The 22580-nt window shown below is 39.8% G+C and overlaps 1 protein-coding gene across 1 annotated transcript in view; it reads right to left on the reverse strand.

Moving 5' to 3' along the window:
* The window catches only part of LOC113889730 (serine/threonine-protein kinase TNNI3K), a 345390-nt gene that overhangs the window by 126565 nt on the left and 196245 nt on the right, over positions 1 to 22580 (reverse strand). The gene's annotated exons all lie outside the window — the stretch shown is intronic.

The following is a 22580-nucleotide window of genomic DNA, read 5'->3' on the forward strand; positions in this document are numbered from 1 at the left end:
TTTAGATATACCTTCTAAACTTGTCAAAGACCCATTAGCTGAAGATAAGTTTTTCAGCTCTTTGAAGTTCAGTTGCTAACAAAATTTGGTTACAGGCAGTAGTAAAAGGTATCTGTGAGCATATCAGAGTCAGAGCAAGGGAACAAGTTTGCCAGAACTCTAGGTACAAGGGCAGTTCAAGGGAGGACCTGACATGAATATAGGAAAAGGACTCTCTATGGAAAATGTCTTGGTCAATATGTTCTAGCTGGTATCCTAGAAAAAAAAGTGTTTTTAAGGCCTGTGAAATGAGGCCAGCTAAAGCACTTTTTAAGCTCTTGGAGAGGAAAACATAGAAAGGTCTTCAAAGTCTCCTTTCCAAACTAGAATTCAAGCTAGAACAAGGCTATCCTTTTCAAGGACAACTCTCTGTGACCTCCTGGACTGGACTGTAGCCTGCCAGGCTCCTCTATTCATGGGATTTTCTAGGCAAGAATATTGGAGTGGATTTTCTAGGCAAGAATATCTCCTTCTCCAGGGGATCTTCTTGACCCAGGGATAGAACCCATGTTTCCTGTGTTTCTTGCATTGGCAGACAGATTTTTTATCACTGTGCCACCTGGGAACAGAGAAGTAAGAGGATGTCAAAATGAAAAGCCCCCTGAAATGTTATCTTTAACTGTAAATTACCAATTAATACAGTCAGTGAGAATGACACTGTCATGATAAAAAACTCTCCAGTATCAGGAGCTCTCTGGAAGTTCAAGGACAAAAAGAAGAATGAATCAAAAATGCTGTACCACTAGATTACTTGAAGGATTTAGGTGTGTTATTATACCACAGCCCCTTAATCTATCAAAAGATAATGAGGGTCACAGTCCATAGATATCATTAAAACATGCTAAACATGAATTACCAATTGAATTAAATGATTATATGTATAGTATCCTATCCATTAATTTAATTTTAATTCAAATTAATAATGTAGAACTATGGTTATCAAAATAGTTAGCAGCATATTCTCAATACAAATAACAGATATATAAATGAAGTTGCCCTAGTTGAACACCAGAAAAGGCTGACAGAAACCCTACTTAATCTTCACCTGTTTCAAAATCACAGTCCTTGAGGCAACAGCTTAAAATTTTGGATGTTGTGTGTGCAGGCCTGTTAAGTCACTTCAGCTGTGTTAGACTCTGCAATCCTATGGATGGTAATCCACCAAGCTCCTCTGTCCATGAGAAGCCTTGGGCATATTTTGTTTATTCATTTGCGTGTTTAAATTTCTTCTAAATTATTTATGTTACTAAAAATAAGGATGATAATTCCAGGTAACTGGAATTGGGATAGTTTAGCATAATTTTACTCTTCAAGCAAAAGAAATGGCTTCCCTGATGGCTCAGTAGTCAAGAATCCATCTGCAATGCAGGATACACAGGTTCAATCCCTGGGTTGGGAAGATCCCCTGGAGAAGGAAATGCCTACCCATTCTAGTATCTTGCCTGGAAAACCCCATAGACAGAGGAGCCTGATGGGGTACAGTCTATGGGTTGCAAAGAATCAGACACAGCTGAAGTGACTAAACAACAGCAAAAGAAACAAATGAATTTGATCACTGGGCTGCCCTGTTCCTCGTGGTATGAGGGGCAGGATGTCTGAGGATACAGGGATCATGCTGATAGTTGTAACTACAGCATTTTTAGCATGTGCTTATTTTGGGCACACTGCTTACACTCCTTATCACATTTGATTATACTCATAAACGTTTTTTAAACAAATAAAGTTAAAATAAAAAGTCACAAGTTTGGTAGCGTAAAGATCACATTAGTTAATAAGCAAGTACTTATTGAATTGTGGTTGTTTAGACACTAAGTTGTGTCTGACTCTTTGTGACCTCATTACCTGCAGCACGCCAGGCTTCATTGACCTTCACTATTTCCTGGAGTTTGCTCAAACTCATGTCCACTGAGTTGGTGATGCCATCCAACCATCTCATCTGCTGTCTCCCCTCTCCCCCCTCCCCTCAATCTTTCTCAGCATCAGAGTCTTTTGTAATGGGTTGGTTCCTTGAATCAGGTGGCCAAAGTACTAGAGCTTCAGCTTCAGCATCAGACCTTCCAGTTAATATTCAGGGTTTCTTTGCTTTAGGATTGACTGGTTTGATCTCCTTGACGGCCACAGGCTTCTCAAGAGTCTTCTCCAGCACAATTCAAAAGCATCAATTCTTCTGTGCTCAGTCTTCTTCATGGTCCAACACTCATATCTATACATGGCTACTGGAAAAACCATAGGTTTGACTATACAGATCTTTGTTGACAAAGTTATGTCTCTGCTTTTTAGTATGCTGTCTAGGTTTGTCATAGGTTTTCTTCAAAGGAGCAAGCATCTTTCAATTTTGTGGCTACAATCACATCTGCAGTGATTTTGGAGCCTAAGAAAAGAAAATCTCTCATTGTTTCCACTTTTCCCCATCTATTTTCTATGAAATGCTGGAACAGGATGCCACAATCTTCATTTTTTGAATGTTGAGCTTTAAGTCAGCTTTTCCACTCTCCTCTTTAACCCTCATCGAGAGTTTCTTTGGTTCCTCTTCTTCTTCTTCTTTTTTTTTTTTTTGCCATTAGAGTGGTAATGTCTAAATAACTGAGGTGGTTGATATTTCTCCCAGAAATCTTTATTCCAGCTTGTGAGTCTTCCAGCCCAGCATGTCCAATGAAATGATGCATATAAGTGAAATAAGCAGGGTGACAATATATAGCCTTGATGTACTCCTTTTAGGATTTTGAAATAGTCCACTGTTTCATGTCCAGTTCTAAGTGTTGCTTCTTATCCTGCATACAGATTTCTCAGGAGACAGGTAATGTGGTCTGGTATTCCCATCTATTTAAGACTTTTCCACAGATTGCTGTGATCCAAACAGTAAAAGGATTTAGTGTAATCAATGAAGCAGAGTAGATATTTTTCTGGAATTGTCTATTTTTCTATAATCCAACGGATGTTGGCAATTTGATCTCCATTTCCTCTGCCTTTTCTACACCCAGCTTGTACATCGGAAAGTTCCTGGTTCACATACTGCTGAAGCCTAACTTGAAGGATTTTGAGCATATTCTTACTAGCAGGTGAAACAAGCACAACTGTACGGTTGCTGTTCAGTCACGCAGATTGTCTCACTCTTTGTGACTCCATGGACTGCAGCATGCCTGGCTTCCCTGTCTTTCACCATCTCCTGGAGCTTGCTTAAACTCATGTCCATTGAGTCAGTGATGCCATCCAACCATCTCATCCTCTTTCATCCCCTTCTCCTTCTGCATTCAATCTTTCCCAGCATCAGGGTCTTTTCCAATGAGTCAGTTCTTCTCATCAGGTGGCCAAAGTATTGGAGTTTCAGCGTCAGCATCAGTGCTTCCAATGAATATTCAGGACTGATTTCCTTTAGGATGGACTGATTGGATCTCCTTGCAGTCCAAGGGACTCTCAGGAGTCTTCTCTAACACCACAGTTCAAAAGCATCAATTCTTTGGTGCTCAGCCTTCTATATGGTTCAACTGTCACATTCATATATGATACTGGAAAAACCACAGCTTTGACCATATAGACCTTAGTTGGCAAAGTAATGTCTCTGCTTTTTAATATGCTGTCTAGGTTGCTCATAACTTTTCCTTCAAGGAGCAAGTGTCTTTTAATTTCATGGTTGCAGTCACCATCTGCAGTGACTGTGGAACCCAAGAAAATAAAGTCTGCAACTGTTTCCACTGTTTCCCTATCTGTTTGCCATGAAGTGATGGGACCAGATGCCATGATCTTAGTTTTTTGAGTGTTGAGTTTTAAGCCAGCTTTTTCACTCTCCTCTTTCACCATACAAAAGGCTATTTAATTCCTCTTCACTTTCTGCCATAAGGGTGGTGTCATCTGCATATCTGAGGTTATTGATATTTCTCCCAGTGATCTTGATTCCAGCTTGTGCTTCATTCAGCCCAGAATTTTGTATGATGTAGTCTGCATATAAGTTAAATAAGCTGGGGGACAATAAACAGTCTTGACATACTTCATTTCCAATTTCAACCGGGCCTTTGTTCCATGTGCAGTTCTAACTGTTGCTTCTTGACATGCATATTTCTCAGGAGACAGGTAAGATGGTCTGGTATTCCCATCTCTTTAAGAATTATCCACAGTTAGTTGTGATCCACATAGTCAAAGGCTTTGGTGTAGTCAATAAAGCAGAAGTAGATGTTTTTCTGTAACTCTCTTGCTTTTTCGATGATCCAACGGATGTTGGCAGTTTGATCTCTGATTCCACTGTCTTTTCTAAATACAGCTTGAACATCTGGAAGTTCTTGGTTTATGTATCATTGAAGCCTGGCTTGGAGCATTTTGAGCATTACTTTGCTAGCATGTTAAATGAGTGCAATCGTGCAGTAGTTTGAACATTCTTTGACATTTCCCTTCTTTGAGTTTGGAATGAAAACTGAGGTTTTCCAGTCCTGTGGCCACTGCTGAGTTTTCCATATTTGCTGGCAGTTGAGTACAGCATTTTAACAGTGTCATCTTTTAGGTCTTGAAACACCTCAGCTGGAATTCAATCAACTCCACTAGCTTTGTTTGTAGTGATGCTTCCTAAGGTCTATGTGAATTCACGTTCCAGGATGTCTGGCTTTAGGTGAGTGATCACACCATCGTGATTATCTGAGTCATGAAGATCTTTTTTGTATAGTTCTTCCATGTATTCTTGCCACCTCATCTTAATATTTTCTGCTCCTGTTAGGTCCATACCATTTCTGTCCATTATTGTGCCCATCTTTGCATGAAATGTTCCTTTGGTATTTCTAATTTTCTTGAAGAGATCTCTAGTCTTTCCCATTCTATTGTTTTCCTCTATTTCTTTGCATTGATCACCGAGGAAGGCTTTCTTATTTCTCCTTGCTATTATTTGGAACTCTGCATTCATATAGGTATATCTTTTCTCTTTTGCTTCTCTTCTTTTTTCAGCTATTAGTACGGCATCCTCAGACAGCTTTTTTGTATTTTTTTTTTTTTTTTTTTTTACTTTGGGGATGTTCTTCAGCACTGCCTCCTATACAATGTCATGAACCTCTGTCAATAGTTTTTCAGGCATTCTGTCTATCAGATCTAATCCCTTGAATCTATTTATCACGTCCACTATATAATTGTAAGGGATTTGATTTAGATCATACTTAACTGCCTAGTGGTTCTCCCTACTTTCTTCAATTTAAGTCTGAATTTGGTAAAAGGAGTTCATGATCTGAGCCACAGTCAGCTCCGGGTCTTGTTTTTGCTGACATATAGAGCTTCTCCATCTTTAGCTGCAAAGAATATAATAAATCTGATTTCAGTATTGACCATCTGGTGATGTCCATTTGTAGAGCCATCTCTTGTGCTGTTGGAAGAGGGTATTTGCTATGACCAGTATAACTTGGCACAACTCTGTTAGCGTTTGCCCTGCTTCATTTTGTACTCCAAGGCCAAACTTGCCTGTTACTCCCAGTATATCTTGATTTCCTACTTTTGCATTCCAGTCTGCTATGATGAAAAGGACATCTTTTTTTTTTTTTTTATTAGTTCTAGAAGGTCTTGTAGGTCTTCAGAGAACTGTTCAATGCCAGGTTATGTAGCATTAGTGGTTGGGGCATAGACTTGAATTACTGTGATAATGAACGTTTTGCCTTGGAAACGAACAGAGATTACTCTGTCATTTTGAGACTGCACCCAACTACTGCATTTCAGACTCTTTTGTTGATTATAAGGGCTACCCCATTTCTTCTAAGGGATTCTTGCCAAAAGTAGTAGATATAATTGTCATCTGAGTTAAATTCACCCATTCTGGTCCATTTTAGTTCACTGATTCCTAAAGTGTCTATGTTTATTCTCGCCATCTCCTGTTTGATCACTTCCAATTTGTCTTGATTCATGGATCTAACATTCCAGGTTCCTATGAAATATTGTTCTTTACAGCATCTAACTTTTTTTCACCACCAGACACATCCAAAATGGGGTCTTGTTTCCACTTTGTCTCAGCCTCTTCATCCTTCTGGAACTATTTCTCTGCTGACCTCCAGTAGCATATTGGGCACCTAGTGACCTGCAGAGTTAATCTTTCTGTGTCATAATCTTTTTGCCTTTTCATACTGTTCATGGGGTTCTCAAGGCAAGAATGCTGAAGTAGTTTACCATTTCCTTCTCCAGTGGACTATGTTTTGTGAGGTATTTTGATCTTATTGAATATCGGTCATCACCTTATAAATATTTAAATTTTATATACTTGTAAGATTGGAAGATAAACTAGAACTAACCTAGTTTAACCCTCTTAGCTTCAGAAGTGAAGCCCAAATCTCAGAGAGTCTAAGTATATCGACAGATGTTATATAAGTAGCTTGGGGCAGTGAGGATTCCCAGGTGGCACAGTGGTGAAGAATCCCCCTGTCAATGCAGGAGATGCGAGAGACATGGTTTGATCTCTAGGTTGGGAAGATTCCCTGGAGTAGGAAATGGCAACTCTCTCCAGTATTCTTGCCTGGAAAATTCCATGGACAGAGGAACCTGGTGGGCTACAGTCCATGGGGTTGCAAAGAGTCAGACGTGACTGAGCAACTGCACCACCACAGGGGCAGTGAAGATACTGAACCCAGTTCATTGAGGCCAGCATCTCAGTGAAGAACACTATAGAGGTTCCTTAAAAACCTAAAAATAGAGCCATCATATGATCCAGCAACCCCACTCCAAGGCATATATCCAGAGAAAACCATGCATGCACCAGAGAAAAGATACATGCACCCCAATGTTCATTGCAGCACTGTTTATAATAGCCAGGACATGGAAGCAACCTAGATGTCCATGAACAGCAGAATGGATAAAGATAATGTAAGTATATACAATGGAAAATATCACTCAGTTATAAAAAGAATGAAATAAAGCTGTTTGCAGCAACATGGATGGACCTAGAGATTGTCATACTGAGTGAAATGAGTCAGACATGGTAAGACAAATATTGTATGATATTGCTTATATGTGGAATCTAACAAAAGGTACAAATGAACTTATCTACAAAACAGAAATAGAGTTCAGTTCTGTTCAGTTCAGTCTCTCAGTCATGTCCGACTCTTTGTGATCCCAGGGACTGCAGTACACCAGGCTTCCCTGTCCATCACCCGGAGCTTACTCAAACACACTTATGGTTAACAGGGGTAAGGAGCAGGGAGGGACAAAAATGAGAGATTGGGGTTGACATATATACACTACTCTATATAAAATAGATAACTAATAAGAACCTACTGTATAGTACAGGGAACTCTACACAGTAGTCTGCAATGGGAAAAGAACCTAGGAGTGAATATATGTATACCAATAACTGAACCATTTTGCTGTATACCTGAAATTAACACAACATTATAAATCAACTATACTCTAAAAAGTTTTTAAACATTTTTTGTTAAGTTTGTAGGACATTCCCAAGAGGGGTTTTTCCTATATCTATATTTTAAGTCAAAATCTTATATAACTAATTTAATTTTAGGGTAACACAAATTCAATAGCAAAGTTATATGAACGCTGCTAACTTGACTTTGCCTTAGAAACCTCAGCCTTTTAAGCACCACGTTTTTGATGACCTGAACTTTAAGAGAAGAATAATGACAAAACATAAAAAGAAGAATAACTCAAGGTTATTAAGATTTAGTTCTTCTTTTCTTATTTCTCCAGTGGCTTTCAAGTAATAATGGTTGCATTTGCTTGGGTTTTTCAGCAAAGAGAGATCAAACCATATAAATATATGCAAACATTGGACTGATTTAGCAGTCATACAGCAAAGTGATGATGGAGACAAAAAAGCAAAGTAAACCATTCAGAAGCCAATGACTGTCACAACTTCTGGAAGTGGAAAGAAGCCAGGAAATCAATCTCTCTACTAGAGGCTGCAGAAGGTACTGTCTCTGATGATTTTTTGAGGTTAGCCCAGTAAAACTGATTTTGATCCTCTGACTTCCACAAATGTAAAATAATAAGTATATATTGTTTTTAAAAAAGGACACTATGAGAGATGCTAAGTGATGCACATTATAGATTCCATCTTCAAGGACTTTATAATTGATTGATGAAAGCTTAGATGAGTGTTGGTATATAAGAACTTAAAGAAAATAGTGTAATTATAAAAGAAATTAGTTTTTAAGTGAGCCTTGAGGGGCATTGAAAGTCTATAAATATTGACTGAGATCTGATGATGTGCTAGAAAATTCCCTGTACCCTTGGAATAGTGGAGACCAAAACAGGCAAAGACCTCATGAGCTTACAGTGAAGTGAGGAGAAAATGAGGCAGAGACAAAGTGGGAAAGAAGCGTAGGTCAGGGGAAATCTTGGTAAATGCCAAGGATTGGGAATGTGTGTAGTCTTTAAGGGGAATAGAAGTAGAATGTACTTACTAAATTGGAGACCACATGCTAAAGAATAATGAGGGGAAGGGGGGAACTGACTGGTGGTGGTGTTAGATTACAACAGAATTTGAAAGTCAGAGAGGGAGTTCCAGACTTGATACAAAAAGCTAGCAGGTTTTTATGTAGAGGGTGCAATACTCTGAAAGCAAGGGACTAGTGTTCAAAAATAATTTGAGGGTTTTGGTACTGAAAGACAAAAGCAATAAGGTAAAGCGGAAAACAAAACAAAATTGTATGAATCCATCAACATATTTGAAAGAGTCTAGGTCTTGGGACAGCATAGCCATAGAGAACAAAAGGGAACAAAAAACTTAGGATAAGCTTCAAGTTTTCTAGTTTGGAATTCTTAAGCAGAAAGCGATAACATATCCAACTAGAAATGGCTGTCTTACTAAATATCCCATGACTTTTTTAATGAAAAAGATAGTGAATGACTTTGGACGCTGTGGAACTTGACTAAAGTGATTTCTGCACTTGGCAATATTGGACTTACCAGATAAACAGCTATCGTTTTTATTAAACTGAAAAAACATTCAAAGTGAACTCTTGTGTCCTTAACAATAGCAAATTAAACAAAACAAAGAGGCAGTGACAATTTAGGAACCTAAAGACAATGTGTGTTCATAGCAGCAAATGGGGCCAAATGTGAAAAAGAATGCTATGGAAATGCCATTGCAGAATGAGAGCACTTTGGGAAGTGCTGGAATATAATGAAATGATTTTTCCACCTCAAGATAGTCTTTTGGATTTGTCCATTTCTTCTTTAAATGCTCAGTAACAGAGAAAATAGAACTACCTTTCAGTCCAGTTGCTCAGTCGTGTCTGGCTCTTTGCAACCCCAACGACTGCAGCACACTAGACTGCCCTGTCCAACAACTCACAGAGTTTACTCAAACTCATGTCCATTAGTCGGTGATGCCATCCAACCATCTCATCCTCTGTCATCCCCTTTTCCTCCTATCTTCAAGCTTTCTCAGCATCAGTGTCTTTTCCAATGAGTCAGTTCTTCACATCAGGTGGCCAAAGTATTGGAGTTTCAGCTTCAACATCAGTCCTTCCAATGAATATTCAGGACTGATTTCCTTTAGGATGGACTGATTGGATCTCCTTGCAGTCCAAGGTACTCTCAAGAGCCTTCTCCAACACCACAGTTCAAAAGCATCAATTCTTTGGTGCTCAGCTTTCTTTATAGTCCAACTCTCACATCCGTACATGACTACTGGAAAAACCATAGCCTTGACTAGACAGACCTTTGCTGGCAAAGTAATGTCTCTGTTTTTTAATATGCTGTCTAGGTTGGTCATAGCTTTTCTTCCAAGGAGCAAGTGTCTTTTAATTTCATGGCTGCAGTCACCATCTGCAGTGATTTTGGAGCCCCCCAAAATAAAGTCTGTCACTGTTTCCATTGTTTTCCCATCTATTTGCCATGAAGTGATGGGACCAGGTGCAATGATCTTAGTTTTCTGAATGTTGAGTTTTAACCCACTTTTCACTCTCCTCTTTCACTTTCATCAAGAGGCTCTTTAGTTTTTCATTTTCTGCCATAAGGGTGGTGTCATCTGCATATCTGAGGTTATTGATATTTCTCCCGGCGATCTGATTCCTGCTGTGCTTCTTCCAGCCCAGCGTTTTCATGATGTACTCTGCATATAAGTTAAATAAGCAAGGTGACAATATACAGCCTTGACATACTCCCTTTCCTATTTGGAACCAGTCTGTTGTTCCATGTCCAGTTCCAACTGTTGCTTCCTGACCTGCATACAGATTTCTCAAGAGGTAGGTCAGGTGGTCTGGTATTCCCTTCTCTTTCAGAATTTTCCACAGTTTGCTGAGATCCATACAGTCAAAGGCTTTGACATGGTCAATAAAGCAGAAGTACATGTTCTTCTGGAACTCTCCTGCTTTTTTGATGATCCAATGGATGTTGGCAATTTGATCTCTGGTTCCTCTGCCTTTTCTAAAAACAGCTTGAACATCTGGAAGTTCACAGTTCACGTACTGTTGAAGCCTGGCTTGGAGAATTTTAAGCATTACTTTGCTAGCATGTGAGATGAGTCCAATTTTGCAGTAGTTTGAGCATTCTTTGGCATTGCCTTTCTTTGGGATTGGAATGAAAACTGACCTTTTTCAGTCCTGTGGCCACTGCTGAGCTTTCCAAATTTGCTGGCCTATTGAGTGTAGCACTTTCACAGCATCAGCTTTTAGGATTTGAAATAGCTCAACTGGAATTGAATCAACTCCACTAGCTTTGCTCATAGCGATGCTTTCTAAGGCCCACTTTATTTCGAATTCCAGGATGTCTGGCTCTTAGTGAGTGATCACACTATCATGATTATCTGAGTTGTGAAGATCTTTTTTGTATAGTTCTTCTGTGTATTCTTGCCACCTCTTCTTAATATCTTCTGCTTCTGTTATGTCTATATCATTTCTGTCCTTTTTTGTGCCCATTTGTGAATTAAATGTTCCCTTAGTATCTCTAATTTTCTTAAAGAGATCTCTAGTCTTTCCCATTCTATTGTTTTCCTCTATTTCTTTGCCCTGATCACTAAGGAAGGCTTTCTTATTTCTCCTTGCTATTCTTTGGAACTCTGCATTCAAATGGGTATATCTTTCCTTTTCTCCTTTGCTTTTTGCTTCTCTTTTCACAGCTATTTGTAAAGCCTCCTCAGACACCATTTTGTCTTTTTGCATTTCTTTTCCTTAGGGATAGTCTTGATCACTGCTTCCTGTACACAAACCTCCATCCATAGTTTTTCAGGCACTCTGTCTATCAGATCTAATTCCTTGAATCTGTTTGTCACTTACACTGTAAGGGATTTGATTTAGGTCATACTTGAATGGTTAGTGGTTTTCCCTACTTTCAATTTAAATCTGAATTTTGCAATAAGGAGTTCTCAATATGAGCCACAGTCAGCTCCAGGTCTTTTTTTTGCTGACTGTATGGAGCTTCCCCATCTTTGGCTGCAAAGGATATAATCAGTCTGATTTCAGTATTGACCATCTGGTGATGTCCATGTGTAGAGTCTTCTCTTGTGTTGTTGGAAGAGGGTGTTTGCTATGACCAGTGCATTCTCTTGGCAAAACTCTATTAGCCTTTGCCCTGCTTCATTCTGTACTCCAAGGCCAAACTTGCTTGTTACTTCAGTTGTTTCTTGACTTCCTATTTTTGCATTCCAGTCCCCTATAATGAAAAGAACATCTTTTTTTGGGGGTGATAGTACTAGAAGGTCTTGTAGGTCTTCATAGAACCATTCAACTTCAGCTTCATCAGCATTACTGGTGAGGACATAGACTTGGATTACTGTGATATTAAATGGTTTTCCTTGGAAACGAACAAAGTTCATTTTGTCCTTTTTGAGTCTGCATCCAAGTACTGCATTCCAAACTCTTCTGTTGACTATGATGGCTACTCCATTTCTTCTAAAAGATTCTTGCCCACAGTAGTTGATATAATGGTCATCTGAGTTAAATTAACCCATTCCAGTCCATTTTAGTTTGCTGATTCCTAAAATGTCAATGTTCACTCTTGCCATCTCCTGTTCGACCACTTCCCGTTTGTTTGATTCGTGGATCTAATATTCTAGGTTTCTATGCAATATTGCTTTTTACAGTATCAGATTTTACTTCCATCACCAGTCACATCCACAACTGGGTGTTGTTTTTGGTTTGGCTTCATCTCTTCATTCTTTCTGGAGTTGTTTCTCCACTGATCTCCAGTAACATATTGGGCACCACTCACCTGGGGAGTTCATCTTTCTTTCTTTTTTTTGGTGGGGGGAGTTCATCTTTCATTGTCCTATGTTTTTACCTTTTCATACTTTTCATGGGGTTCTCAAGGCAAGAATACTGAAGTGGTTTGCCATTCCCTTCTCCGGTATACCACATTTTGTCAGAACTCTCCACCATGACCTGTCCATCTTGGTTGGCCCTACATGGCATGGCTCATAGTTTCATTGAGTTAGATAAGGCTGTTGTCCACGTGATCACATTGGTTAGTTTTCTGTGATGTGGTTTTCAGTCTGTCTGCCCTCTGATGGAGAAGGATAAGAGGTTTTTGAAAGCTTCCTGATGGCAGAGACTGACTGAGGGGGAATCTGGGTCTTTTTCTGATGGGCAGGGTCATGATCAGTAAATCTTTAGTCCAATTTTCTGTTGATGGGTGGAGATGTGTTCCCTCCCTGTTATTTACCTGGGGCCAAACTATGGTGGAGGTAATGAAAATAATGGCTATCTCCTTCAAAAGGTCCCATGAATGCACTGCTACACTCAGTGCCCCCAACCCTGCAGCAGGCCACTGCTGACCTACACCTCTGCCACAGACTGCTGGGCACTCATGGGTAAGTCTGGGTCAGTCTCTTGTGGGGTCACTGCTCCTTTCTCCTGGGTTCTCATGCACACAAGGTTCTGTTTGTGCCCTCCAAGAGTCTGTTTCCCCAGTCCTGTGTAAGTTCTGGCGGCTCTATGGTGGGGGTAATGGCAACTTCCTCCAGGAGGGCTTATGCCACACCCAGGTCTGCTGCATCCAGAGCCCCTGCCCCTGTGCAGTCCCCTGCTGACCCGTACCTCCACAGGGGACTCTTAAACACAGTTCTGTCTCAGTCTCTGTGGGGTCTCTGGGTCCTGGTGCAAACAAGGTTTGTTTGAGCCCTCTGAGCGTTCTTGTGGCTATGGGGTTTGATTCTAAACGCAATTTTGCCCCTCCTACCATCTTTCTGGGGCTTCGCCTTTGCTCTTGGATGTGAGGTATCTTCTCAAAGTTGCTCCAGAGCCACGCAGCTGCTGCTCCAGTGCCTACTGTCTTGCTGGGGCTGCTCCTTTTAGATTCATCTATTTTTTAGTTAGTTATTGCTAAGTCATACTTCCTATTTGGAGTGAAATAAATGGAGGGGCAGGTAGGGATGAAATTGATGGGATCTGTGCTAATCAGTCACAGCACCAAGGCCTTCTGGTAGGTGTTATGTCAGTGAGGTCATCTGATGGGTCACCAGCATCAGAGTGGAGGGTTCCTAGGGAGAAGGAAGACCTTGGAGTGACACAGCTGCTATAATAGAAGTTGTATGATAATTGTTAGTGATAAACTCAAGGTTTATCCTGAATTTTCTAGGAGAAAACTTTCAGGAGAAATTTTCTAGGGTAAACTTTCTAGGAGAAGCTGATCCTTGCATTGAGATGGACCCTGAGGAGCCAAAAATTGCTATGTCCAGATGTCTGGACAGAAATTCCAGAAATTTTGTTTATAGGTAAAGAACCTGCCTGCCAATGCCTGAGATGCAAGAGACTTGGGTTTGATCCCTGGGTCAGGAAGATCCCCTGGAGTAGGAAATGACAACTTACTCCAGTATTCTTGCTGGGAAAATTCCATGGACAGAGGAGCCTTATGGACTACAGTCCACGGCGTTGTAAAGAGTCAGACACAACTGAGCGACTAAATACACACACACACACACACACACACACACACACACCCAGGTCTATGAGGACTTCCCTTGTGGTCCAGTGTTTAAGACACCATGTTTCCACTGCAGGGGGTTGCAGGTTCCATCCCTGGTTGGGGAACTAAGATCCCATATGCCATATGTTATGTAGTATGGCCAGGAAAAAAAAAAGAGAGAGAGAGAGAGAGGTCTACTAACTAGTGTCCAAAATACTTGTGCTTGATGTATGACTGTAAGGTAATGAGACTAAAGTCAACAAGCTACATGGAATGTAATCTAATATACCTCTGTACCAAGACACAGCAGGCAAAGACTAACCTTCCTCCTTTTCAGAGTATGATTGATGGCCATATGTAGGAATGAAGCACAGTCACTGTGAACTGGGCCTTGCAATCTGACCTGGGGAGTAAGCTAGACACGGGAAGAATGCCAGTGCCTTGGATACTGTCATCAGAATCAGAAGAGAGAAACAAAACAACAGTGATGGGAATCCTGAGACTTCCTCTCCCCTAGAAGACCATTTGGGAGGTTCATTTTATCTCTTTGCTTTTGCCGAAGGTTCTGGGGAGAGGCAATCTGTGGTTAAGTTGATGCTTTACAGAGCACCTTCACCACATGGTAACATCTGGTGGAAACAGTCCTGTGAGTCAGACCCTTTTGATTCGAACTTGATAGATAAACAAACCAGTCAGTAACTGCTGGCGCTAGCACCTTAGCTCAAATCCTTCCTCCTGGGAAAGTAATCCAGGCCAGGTAAGGGGCACATGAGATAGGATACTCTAAGAGGAAGGAGGAAATGGAGAAGAGCCACTGTAATATACCAATCTGTACACACGATAGCACCCATGTCTACCAATAGACATGCTTGTCTCCTAAATTCTCAAGACATGTGGTTTAGGGTGAAGTGCCACCAAAGAACACTCTCTAAATAGTGGTGAGTTTGGCAAACCACTAAAACAAGTAGATAAAGGTCCATGTTAAGTCGTTTCAGTCATGTCTGACTCTTTGTGACGCCAAGGACTATAGCAAACCAGGTTCCTCTGTCCATGGGATTCTCTAGGCAATAATACTGGAATGTGTTTCCATACCCTCCTCCAGGGAATCTTCCTGACCCAGGGATCGAACCGGCATCTCTTACATCTCCTGCATTGGCAGATGGGTTCTTTGCCACTGGTGCCACCTGGGAAACCTCAGATAGAGGTCCACAAGTCCTCAATTCTTACAGTAATTTTTGGCAGTTCTGGATTTATCATTTTGATTTAATCTAAGTGAGTACAATTTTAAAAGTCCATGTTATTTGCTAACTTTTGATTTTGTTGTGACAAGCAAGGCTGAAGCTCAGAAGCAAGCTGCTTGCCTGACCACCGGGTCACCCTGGCAGTGTCAGCAGCTCAGAACGCTTCCTCACCACCATGGATCATCTTGCGTTGTAGGAGAAATGATAAGCTGTAATGATGGTCACCCCCGTGAGCGCCGCTCAGCTTCACTCTTTCTGCTCTAAAGGCTTATTTTTTGTGCTAGAAACTGCAGTCTCTGCCTTCAAAGAGAAGGCAGTCTGATTGGAAATGCAGTGCAGACTCAAAGAGATAAACTTTATCACCACAAGCTAGAATTTAAAGCAGTTTTCATTGTGAAAGACCCAGAGAAGAATACAGTAACTGTAAGAATTAATTCTGAAAAGATCATTAACAAAGGAGAAGAAAGGAACTTAGGAATAGGAGGGGTAAGAGGCAGTATGTAGGACAAGGACCCATATTCAGGATGCCTGGTTTTGCTGTTTCCAGTCCTGTGAGTAAATTATAATACATAACATCAAAGTTAATAATACTTAAACTTTTTGAGTCTTCCTTTCCTATTTTTAAAAATTGTGAGGTGAATGAGGAAATTAAAAAGAGATAACACATGGGATTTTGTCAACTGTAAACTTCTAAATAGGTATTGTTTATTATTAATAAACATAAGACCTAGCTTACAGAGTATTTGTATGACTTAAATGCAAATGTGCTGTACAAGCACTACACAGCCATATAGGAGTCCTGAATCAAAACCATAATAGAAACTGACTTATGAAATATTTCAACTCACTCTTAGCCTTAGAATCTCTTCTCCTTCCGTTCTCATTGTCTAAGTCTACAAGACTATCACTTCTTGATTGAACGACTGCATTTCAAATAAAGGCATCTTTGTTCCCCTGACTATGTTGATACTGCAGTATTTGGACTTGGCTCTAGCTTTGTCTTTCATCAGAAAGCAAATGATTTGGGTCAATTGTTTATGTAACAGAACTGAGTATTTAAATCTTTGAAGTTCTATCCCTTACAGATCACTCCACAATAATGTTCTTTTAACCTTAACAATGTATGCACTTAGCAGAATACAGAATATAACTGAGGGCAAGATTTACTTCATACAAATAAGTGATGTGAATACAACTGATGCTCCGACCTTCACTTCTGTCTTCTACAGTAACACAGTTCACTTTTAGAAAAGAATAAGCTGTTTTCAACGTGATATGTGTGTGCCTGAGTCTATGTGTTTATATCGTTTGAGTGTTTTCTTCAATTTTCTTTTTAACACAAACAAATGGAAGTTAAATTTTGCTGGTTCCTTGCAACAAAAGAAAATTTTCTCTAACTTCATAACTGAATTAATTAAATGAAGTCATTATGTAAGCATCATGAGTCTTTTCATTTTAATTGCCTGTATTGAAAATTTACCTAAAGTGCTCAAATGATTCATAATCAATTGGTTATGCACTATAGTCCAATACTAATTGTCACTATTAATCAGACTGGCCTGATTATTAGACCACTTTCCAATTCTGACTTTCTTCCAGAGCCAGACTGAGGTTCATAGTGGCTTTAGAAGGATCAAGGTGACTTGCAACTCTCACTTCACTGCCATTAAGAGTTTTTTTAAGTCACTTTTAAAAATCGCATAAATATTAATTCATTTTTTTCTGAATTATAGAACCATGTAATTGCCTATGTCAGTTGCTACTAACAAATACTAGTTTAAGGGCACCATGACCAACCTCTCAGTGTCCTTATTTGAAGAGATGATAGCCCCAGAACTGTAAATCTAATAACAGAACAGAAATGCATCCCAGACTTCCTAGAAGCCACTGTTTTCTGTTCTATGCCTGAAGGTGATTAACTTACATGATTAAAGACACATGGCTATCGGCATGCCTGGAAGCATTCCAAGGGTTAAATCAGTGGAAGCAATTAGGCTTCATTTTCAATCTCATCACACTGTGAAAGTCATTAGTTTACAAACACATCTGTTTGACAAGCAATCACTCAGACCTGATGCTGAGGAGTCCTGGAACTGCCTGCTGTCACATTTTGCCAGTGGCACGGTGGTACTACATGATGGCCCAGGACTCTCTTCCTGCTAAAGACTGCTCTCTGGGGAGCATTGCCCTCTTGATCTCCAGCACAGGCAACCACATTATTACTCTCTCCTCACCAGCCATCCTTGAACCTTTACCACTGCCAAACTCAGTGTGGCTCCTTTACCTCTGAATATGTGACCTCCATACTTTGAACTGCTTCCAATTCGTTTCAAGTGTAATCCAAGGTACTAACTAGACTCTTGAAATGCAGTGCAACTCACATTTACTTGCTTTGGAGCTTTGTACCCTTTCCTAAAAATATACTTCTGAGTCATTTAAATTAGCTTCTTGTAGTCTAGACATATTCTCATAGTCACCCTTTTTGGGGGAATATCTTTCTACCTCTACTTCTTACTTCATTAGATAACTACAACTAATCAAAAACTCACTATTTTCATGAGTGATAACTGCTGGAAGTCTTGGGTTTGAGCCCCAGACAATGGGGAGAGCACATTTGGGTTCAGAGAAATTACTGATAGTCACTTAGTATGTATGTTATGTGGTAAGAGGACCCTCATCAACCACCTGAGAGTCCCACGATTTAGGCTTCATGTAGAAACCTGGTAACAATCATACAATAACATCAGAAATCACATACTCGGCTTCATATCCAAATAAAGTCTCTACATATATTTGTTATGCTTCCTTTGTACTCTGGGGCTCAATAGAAACTATTCTGAGATGCCAACCACAACCATGAAATTCTGTTGTCAATCTTCTTCAAGAAGTATGAAGCCTCTGAAACCCAATTTTTAAGATTTTATTTCATCAGGGTACCCTCCTTGCCAAAGGCCAGAGAAGTCTAAGCCTATATTTCTCTATTAATCTCTCTGAAGGTAGTTCTTCACTAAAAATAAGAACTGTAATTTTATTTTTTCATGCTGCCAAAAAGTGACCCTGGTTTGACGTTATACAAACTGACTTGTATCTACCCTTGATCCTTTGGAAAAGGCATGTAGGGAAGAACCATGTTGACAGAACAACAGCCCCTCAAGCTAATTCACAAATAGCAACATGCTGATCTTGAACATAATCAAGGTAAGTAAGAAGGACTTCACTAAAGTCCCATATCATGAACTTCTAAACACTGAAAGCCTAATTTCAGTGAACTCTTGGAAACCATGGAAACAGAAAACTCCAATAAACGCAGAGGACTGCAAAACCTTGACTTTTCTTAAAACAAGCTCCAGTCTGTCAGTAGAAGTATATTTGAAGGCTTACTTCTAAAGCTACTGGATTTGTCCCATTGCCAGTGGGATTGAAGAGGTGGATTATAAGATTTGTATTGTAGTTAAACCCATTTATTGAGGGTAATGTGAAAAAAAACTCCATACTTTTCACTCACTGTTTGCTCAGCACCATGAAAAACAAGTGGAGCAGTGAGAATGACTGAATAAATCTAACCACACGGACACAGACACACACACACACACACACACACACACATACACACAGACACACACACACACACAGACCCACACACACACTCACACATACATACACACACACTATTGATGTGACGTTTCTGCAAGCTAGTGCCCTAGAATAACAATGAAGTATGATTTACATTTCTATGTATGGCTAACCATACTGCTTATCAGCTTCTTAACAGGGCATAATCTTATGAGGAATCTGAAGTATGCAAACTGGAAAATGGAACCTTTTTAAATGAGAAAGTGACAATCAATATCACAGGCATCAACAGCTGTGTGTTCATTATATATCATTTGTTTTATTTTAATTCAAAATTGAGAAAGGGAAAATTGGAAAACATCATATTGACTACATTTTCTCCACAGAGTCTAACATTTTCCTAATACACTGGGACCATGGATGAGCAGAAGGTTTTGCCTTCCGACAGTTGGTTGTGAAACCTATGGTTGTTTTTTTTTTTTGGGAGGGGGGGTCACAGGACAGTGGGGGGCATTTTCTCCCACAAAGCACATGGTCAAAATTTTGAGGAAGGATAAAAATTCAAAGATGTATGCTATCAAAGAGTTAATTATTACTTAACAAAGAGTTAGACAAGTAATAGTTAACTAACCTGATTATCAAAATAAAACCAGAAAACCAAAAGCATTGAAAAATTTCCAGCTTTTGCTACTTCCACTATCATTTAAATGCTGCTTCCCAGTCACTTTTCTGAACACACTGATTTTTTTTTTAACTTTATTTTATATTGAGTATCGCGGATTAACAATGCTGTGATAATTTCAGATGGAAAGTAAAGGGACTCAGCCACTCAAACATACATTTACATGGAGGCATACTCCCCCAAACTCCCCTCCCATTCAAGCTGCTATGTAACACTGAGTAGAGTTCCCTGTGCTATACAGTAGGAACGTATTGGTTATCCACTTTGAACACTCTGATTGTTAAAGTTTATTTATTTTTAATTGAGGGATACTTGCTTCACAATGTTGTGCTGGCCTCTGCCATACATCAACATTAGTCGGCCATAGTGATACATATGTCCCCTCCCTCTCGAGCCTCCCTCCACCCTCTCATCCCTTTCTACCCCTCCACGTTGCTATGGAAGTGCAGTTTGAGTTCCCTGAGTCACACAGCAAATTCCCACTGGTTATCTGTCATGCATATGGTCGTGTATATGCTTCCATGATACTCTTTGCATTCGTCCTGCCCTCTCCTTCCTCCTGCCATGTCTGTAAGCCTATTCTCTATGTCTGTGTCTCTATTGCTGCCCTGCAAATAGTGAACACTCTGGTATTTAATAATACCCTAAACTTATAAGTCCATATGCAAATCCTACTTTGTATGAAAACTCTGAAATGCACTGGACATTTATTTATCTGTGAGGAGAGAACATGAGTCTGTCAAAACAAAACATAGCCTATAATATGGAAACAAGAACTAGGGGTACTTAGGACAAGCAAGAGATATAGCAAGCAGTATTTTAGAATTTGAAAGGATATGAGAAATTATTAAATGATATATTCATAAAGGAAGAATTTGAAGTGTTGTTTTCTGTCAAAGTCACTATTGGATCTCCTGACTAATAACTATTCATATTCTTGCCTCACTTACTTCATTTTTCCTGATCTCTAAGGATCCAAGCAAGTCTCCAGTTCATGTTAAATTCAGAGATGTAGACCAATTACAGGTAACCCAGACTCACTTGTACCCAAAATGTTACAGGACTATTCTCACCCACGTTTAAGAGAGCAGTGAAAGTCAAAGTGTTAGTTGCTCAGCCATGTCCTACTCTTTGCCAGCTGGTGAGTCTCCTCTGTCCTTGGAATTTTCCAGGTGAGAATACTGGAATGAATTGCCATGCCCTCCTCTGGGGGATCAGTGCCAACTCTTTGAGAGTGTTGGGCCTTTTGAGCATCTATTCAACACTCAGACACAAAAGATCTGTGAAAACCCTCTATCTCTGCATGTTAAAATTAGATTCTAGACACTGATGGGGGAGAAAGAAAAGGCCAGAGAGAGGGCAGAATAAGAATGGAAATATATGAAAAAGTAAGAGAAGAAAAATCTCTGACTTTGGCATGCACACACCATCGATTATGTGCCAAGTTTCCTGTTAAAATACCCCGAAGTAGGTGTACACGTGTTGAGCAGAGGAGAGCTGAGCTTAAAAATAACAGCTGAGAGGAGAGCTGGGCTTTATCAACAAATAAGGCTTCTTGAGAGCAGGCGAAGAGGCTCTATCTCTGACAAACAGAGGTGCGCTCCTGCGGAGCTCGACCTCTGAGTGTCTCTTTCTAACTCTCAGAATGAGCCACAGATGAGTATTTAAACAAGTGTGGCTCCAGGGGAACTTGTTTGTCGTCCTCCAGGAAGCAGGGATTTGTAGCTAAGTCAGGAAAGGAAACCTCTGACCTGCCGGACTAATCGGATGCTATGGGTTTTACTATGGTATCTTCATCCCTCTCCGTGAGGACAGGGAGACTAAATATCCACAAAAGGGCAGGTTAAAAATGTACTTAATCCTGTGTGCCTTCCTTCAAGGACACTTTGAAAATTCAAAAGAAATGAACGAGTCTATTTTTATTTTTTTTTAAAACTTTCTGAATCGTTCTGCTCCTCTTCCCTTGCTGAGAAGAGGAGCTGTTAGTTTTTTTCAAGACACTAGATGGTCTATCCCCGTGGGTTAGAGTATTAGTCACAGATACGAAACTCATCAGCCGTGAAGGTTTGGGGCTATTTTAGTTCTAACCCTTTGTCAATGGTGAGTGGCTGTCCCCACATACCCCTTGGTCCTTCCTCCCGCTCTCCTTCACTTTGTTCCTGTTGTCTCTTTCAAGTTTGAATTCACTTCTAACTTTTCCTCTAAATAAATAACTCCATTTTCCAGCATCCAGTCCAGTGATTTTTTTTCTCATCCTGGTTTTCCTAGCATCTGACCCCAGTATGACTATAAACTCTACAGGCACAAGATCCATGAACCAGGGAAATTATTAGTGATCAGTAAACTCTCATTGAATTACATTTTCTTTTTGATACAAAGAACTAATGGTAAAGAAAGAATTACAATGATTGGAGATTTTATGGGGTGGTTATATTCAGCAGTGACTTTTCCTAATTTTCATAGAATTGATTCTGTAGGTACTCTGACCATATTGTCGTTGTATATTTTCCATAATAGATCCAGATTTGTGACTCAGAATAAGTTCTCTGAGACTTAAGACCTTGATTTCACTTTTTAGCCTTATTCCAGGAAAATTCGTATTTGTCAGTTTCCTATAAAATCTGCATTTACCAAATATTTGGTCAATATTTATTTGGTATCTACTATACTGCTAAACACAGACAAAGCTTTAGAACAACCCACCTTTCTGTTAAAGATAAGGAGATGAGCTGAACAAACACGTCTCACTTTATCCCTCTGACTGCTCTGCCTGACACATTCTTCACCCGGTTGACCCTTTCTCCAGGCCCCTGATTTATTAGCTGCTTCAAGAACAAGCTTGCCCAAATATTCTAGCCCACATCAGTGACTCTGACACTGAATGCCTATAACACTATTGTTCAGTTCCATATATCTGGCATTTAGTATTTGCTCTTTTCTTATTTCTTCTATATCTTATTTCCCTAAGATACATTAAAACTATTCTTAAGCCATGTTATTATACTTTGCTCTCTAGGACTTGACAAATTATAGCAGTTCAAGAAATATGGTTGGGAATAATCAATATAAACACTAATGCAACATCCTGATTTTTTCAAAGTAACCCTCTAGACAAGATTCTATTTCTCTCCTCCCTTTCATGGTACATATTCTTAAAGGGTTTTCTTAAATTTACTGCTGCTGCTTTTTTAATGACTATGCTCTTTTCAATCCACTAGTCTGACTTTTACTCT

Source organism: Bos indicus x Bos taurus, chromosome 3 (genome assembly GCF_003369695.1).
Source record: "Bos indicus x Bos taurus breed Angus x Brahman F1 hybrid chromosome 3, Bos_hybrid_MaternalHap_v2.0, whole genome shotgun sequence".
NCBI lineage: Eukaryota > Metazoa > Chordata > Mammalia > Artiodactyla > Bovidae > Bos > Bos indicus x Bos taurus.